This window comes from Cryptomeria japonica, chromosome 10 (genome assembly GCF_030272615.1).
Source record: "Cryptomeria japonica chromosome 10, Sugi_1.0, whole genome shotgun sequence".
NCBI classification, from domain to species: Eukaryota; Viridiplantae; Streptophyta; class Pinopsida; order Cupressales; family Cupressaceae; genus Cryptomeria; species Cryptomeria japonica.
The window spans coordinates 653,075,983-653,081,982 of NC_081414.1; positions in this window are offsets into that span (position 1 = coordinate 653,075,983).

The window sequence follows — 6,000 nt, forward strand, 5'->3', positions numbered from 1 at the left end:
TAAGTATCTCAAGACCCATTGATATGAACACTTTGAGAGTGTCAAAAATGTTGAAGATTTCTAATGTTATGCAATCTAGAGCACATAAGAAGAGACTGAAAGAGCAAAGGATTGAAGCAGAGACAATCCAGAATGTAGTAGAAATTTTGTCTAGTTTACTACTAGAAACAGTTGTTGCACATCTTCCTACACCCATTAGCAAACTTGGTCAGTTAGTTGCAGATGCATTTGATCAAATCAAGTAACTTGAAGATGCTACTCAAATGTCTACTGAGAAGAGCCACAAGAAGAAATATGCAAATAAACTAGCAAAGAACATTAAAAGTGGCAAAATGGCTCTATCTCATAATGGAAGTCTGTTGAGAAAAGCTATTGAATTTGGAGGAAAGTATCTTTCCTTTACCTCCAATGTTTCTTTATTTTATTCTGACATTTCTAAGAGTCAAGTTGAAACCGCGCAAGAGATGGAAAGGATATGCAAGGCATATGTCCCACTCCAGGACTCCATTCATGCCTTTAACCGGTATGTAGATGATTTGCATGACAAATTGAAGGAATGATAATGAGAAGGCTAAGAGACTCCGATCTCTAAAAGAGCTCAAGAGTCTACTCTCATTACAGGTCGACATTCTTCAAAGAGCCTACTCCAATGCATAAGCTATTCTTGCTACTCCTGAAACCTGCACACTGGACTTAATGGAAGAATTCCATTCCCAGCTGATGTCTACATTTGAGTATACTGCTAACAGACTGGAATCATGGGAAAATGCTTTATCACAGATGAAGCAAAACTTCAATGATATTTTTATGAGATTAGCCAATGCATGAACTTTTTAAGTTGTTAAATATATGCTGAACACTTTGATACAAATTTTCTATATATATGTATATATTTCACTTTTTTATTTTAGCATTGTTGTCAAAGGGGGAGTAATAATATCTATGTATGTTTTTGAAAATTTTGTATTTATGCATGCATTAAGGGGGAGTATGAGTATATGTGTAAATTTATTGTGTATGCACACTTAGCTATATTGTATTACTCTAAAATTTTCTAAGTGTTGCCTTGAATGCCAACGGGGGAGATTGTTGGCTTGATGATGATTGTAATGTATTCATCACTTGTTGTCATTGATGAAACACTCTCTCACACACATATGATTACATTGAATACCGGTGTAACTTAAATTGGTTTACACTATCAACCGATATGTTTAAGGTTCATCTCTAATCGGTACTTTGTGTCAACCGGTATGTGCTTAAGAGATAACATGTGGCTACACTAAGTCGACATCAAAATGAAGATGAAGATAAAGATGGAGATCAAGCGAAAGATTCTAGGACAACGGTTCACGGGTTTTGTTCCAATTGGTATTGACTGTTCTAACCGGTATCTGATTTTGTGATGAGTTACCAACACCGATTTCTTGGCGGTCATTTTTGTGATGAGTTTTGATCACTTGTCTAGATACATTGCACCTAGGAAATTGTGTTTTGATTTCCTTAGGCTGACATAAGATTTGAATATCTATTTAAAGACATTTTAGTGAATCATTTGAAAGTGATATAGAAGAGGATGATATGCGAATATTGATATGCATTAAGACTATAATCTTTTTTTGAAGAGCGATAAGTGTTGAATGTACTTAGAAGGATTTGATCAAGCAAGTATTGTGCTACTCAAAATAGATCAAACTATTCTTGTTGTTTTCTAGTCATTACAACAGAATCAAATCTCCTAACCGGGTAAGCTCTAACAAACTTCATTGTACAAATCCTCTAACAAGGTCATCCATTAGTTTGTATTCACAAATCCTCCAACGAGGTTACTCCTAATAGGGTAGTACTCTTAACAGGGTATAAGCTTCTAATCAAGCTTTGGGATCTCTAACAAGATTCGCTCCTATCAGAGCACTTTGTAAGACCTTAACCGATTAATTATCTATTACTACAAATAGTTAACTTGTGAGTTCCATCTCACCCTGGTTTCTACCTATTTGGGTTTTCCATGTATAAACACTTGTGTTATGGCGGATGCTTTACTTTTTGTGGATACTGTTATATCATTTTGGATAGCATGTATTTTGTTTAAATGCTTGGTTAAGTTCATCTATCGGTTAATGTTTGAAGTAGTGTTTTATTTGGTGTCACTGATTCACCCCCCCCTCTCAGTGCTTTTCAAGTCCATCATATCTGCCTCGATATCCTCAGTAATATCAGAACACGTATCCCACTCATACTCATTGTAATCTATTTTAGAATCATTATCCTAGGTTACTCCATTGAATTTGATAGGTATGTTATAGGGTGAGAAAAGGTCACTGATAATTGACACAATTTTGGTAGCTTGTTCTGATTCAGGATCAGTACTTTCTTGTACTCTTTAACTTTTCACATACATAGTTTACCCTCTTTGAGTAGTAATCTCCTCAAGGTGTGGCCCATATTCAGTTTGATCAGGTGGTTGTACATGATGTAATTTTTTTATAAGAGGTCTCTTCTTGTTGGATAGCGAGCTCTTCTTGTTTTGTCTCATTTTATTCATGCTCTTTTTCTTTTCTTGTCTTTTGTGTTGTGTGGTGTAGCACCTCTTTCCACAAGTCTTCGTTATGTGTCACCTTTTCTATCCATTGGTATTTTTTATGGTGATCTCTCTTTTGCATAGGTTGAATATGTTGGCCATATCCAAGTCCTGATTTGTCTTTTGCAAGTTGTGAATGGGGTTGTATGGGTTCTATGATTCCTTCTTGAAGTTTTCCAATAGGTCATTTCCCTTCGTATCCCATGTGTTGCATGATTCTAAACACATTTCCATACTGCTTTGTTGGAACAACCACTTCTAGGGTAGCAACTTTGATTTCCTCCTCATCCTTGAATATCCAACTGAGGATGTATTTGTCATCTGATTCTTCAGCTAGTCTACCCATTTGGATAAATTTACCATCAACCTTCTTGATGGGTTGTGCTACCTAATGTCTTGATGTGGAAGGTTGTCCATGAGACCTTGGTGAAGTTGGTAACTTAGATAGACATAGGGGTTCAAAAGAGTACTCCTCCATGCCTTGGTCCTCTATCTTCACCTTTTGCTCAAATTTTATGGATAGGGACTTGAGTTTTTCTTCATGGTTGGATGATGAGGAAGGTTGGGCCTCCCTGTTGTGTGGAACCATGACATTTTGAATTGCCTCCATAGAATTGTAGTACTGAAAGGAGTTAGTATCTATTGATATTGAAATCTCTTATCTGTTGTATGGGAACTAGAGACATTGATGGTACATGGAAGGTATCGCTTACATTTCATGGATCCAAGGATGACCCAAGAGTATGTCATGTCTATGTCCAAGACTTGGCACAATGTGTCTCTTTGCACAAGTCCTACCTAAAATGGTAGTATCACTGTTCCTTCAGATGACCTTTCTTCATCATCATAGGCTTTGATAGTGATCTTATTTTTAGAGTCAATAGCTTTCTTAGAGAATCCCAATGCATGGATAAGCTTTAAGGTGCATATATTGAGACCAACTCCTCCATCTATTAGTACTCTTTTCACCCGATGTTCATAGACTAGGACTTCAATATGTAGCGTGGTGTTGTGCAGATGACTCAATGAGACGTCATCATGTTCTGAGAAGGATAAGTTATGTGGCACTATCATATGTGCCACCATGGCTTGGAACAAATTGACATCCAAATCATTTGGAACTCTTGTTTCGATAAGAGCTTGCTCGAAGATATCCTTATGCTTTGGTGAGAGTTTAAGAAACTCGAGTATTGATATATGAGCAGTTGTCCTTTGTAGTTGGTCGACCAAGTTATAATGAGTCTTGGGGATAATTATTGCTTTAGATGTGTTCCCCTTCAAGACATATTTTAGAGCCCTTTTTGTCACATTTATTGGTGCATGTTCTTGTTTATTGTTGATGTTGATGACATTTACTTGATTGCCACGTGTCGATATGTGATTTATGGTGTTTTCATAAATGTGATTGATGTGGGCTCCTTTATTATTGTTTGACATTGATGGTCCTCCCTTGTCATAATTAGGAAGATGAGTTTTGAAAGCCTCATAATCACCATTGGTTTTATGTCCATTGACTATTATGTCTCCCTTGTCTATCATATCTTGTACCATGTTTTCCAACCTCATACAATCATTTGTTCTACACCCCTTGTTTTGATGATAATCACAATAATATGAGTCATTCCACCATGATGGTTTAACTTGGGGTTCAAAGTTTCTTATGACTTGCAATGTGATAATCTTGTTTGCCAATAATTCTCGAAATGCAGATTCTAGGGTTTGTTCGAATGGTTTATATGTTCTTCGATGTGGGGGAGGTGAAGTGTTAATGTTTCCCCCTTGGTTAAAGTTATTCCCTTGATTGTTGTTGTTATTTCCTTAGTAGTTATTATTTCCTTCGTTATTGTTTTTATTGTTGTTTCCTTGGTTGGGAGTATGTTGATAATTGTTAGTGCCTAGATTGGCACTTCTTTGATCATTGTTGGATGGCGTGTTACCTGATAAATTCAATACTAGTTGTTTAGAATGTACATTGTTGGCATCAACTACCCCATCACTAACAACATTTTTGTTTCTAGTCCAAAATTTGGACTTGTCTGAGTTGTTATTATATTGACTATTATAGGTGTTATTGCTTGACAAAATAACACCTTCCTTGGAGAACCTCAAGGTCCTTTTCTTGATGGAGGCTTCCTCTACTTGGATGCCATTTTTTATCATCTTTGCAAAAGTAGGTAGACATTGTAGTTTGAGTTGATAACTCATTTCACTATTCAAATTGTCTATGAAGATCTCCATCTTTTCCATTTCAGATACATCATGTGGGTACCTTGAGACCATATGTCTCCATCATTGTAAGAAAACCATGAATGTTTCATTGTTCTTTTGCTTCATGTTGCATATGTCAAACATAGTGATCTCATGTTGGATATTGTTGGAGTATTGTGCAATGAATTTATTCTCCAATTCATCGAATGATTTGATGGGAGGTGTGAGTTTTGACAACAACTCCACTATTTGGCCTCCCAAAATTCTTGGGAATATCCTCGTCATGTATGTATCATTATGAGAAAACTCCAAGCTCATAGTACAAAACTCCCTAATGTCATCACGGGGATTACTCTTACCATAGTATTTGTCATACTTTGGTATATTGGAATTTGGTGGGAAAGGTATCATGTTTAGCCTCCTGTCAAAAGGGTAAGGACAAATGTCCTCCAAACAATACCTCGTTTTACACCCTTGTTGCATATCTTGCATTTTTTGTTGGAGTGCTTGGAGTTGTTGTGTAATAAGAGCTAGAGGCACATTTCCTTCTCTGGACCTTTGATGACGGGAATCCCCTTGTTCACTAATGTCGTCATGATTGCGGGTATCATCTCGGTTGCGGGAATTGTTTTGCGTGTCATTGCCTCTTAGGTGTTCTTGATTTTAAGTGAATGTGTAGGCCCTTGACCTGGTTGTTGGGATTCTTTCATTCCTTGATTTTTCTATATCAAAATTCTCAAGCATCGGGATTTGTTTTCTATTTAGCATGAGGAGGTAGTTTTGTTTGTCTATGTCTATAAACCTTTTCATGAGATTTTGGAAGGTGACGCTTTCTTGACAGTGTTGGATGAGTTCCTCGGTGATCTCTTCTTCAACATTTGCATATTCTTCAAAAGGGTTGGATTCCCTACGACTCATGCTAGATTTCGGTTGTGGATCCAAATATTTTCCTTTTTGAGATCGAATGTTGGTGGGCATCAATATATTTCTATACTAGTGAATTATTCCTCCTCTAACGGGGTTCTTTGTGGAGTTGGTGACTCAAACCAATCTTCATGGTAAGTGATGCAAAACTATAGAAATAAAGCAGGATTGATCCTTCCCCCACTATTAAGGCGTTGATTGAATGCTTCCTTCTGAATGTAAGCTCTACTTCTCAAAGGTTCCTTGTCAAACTCGTTGGTTTTTCCTTGGAGATACAATTGCATATG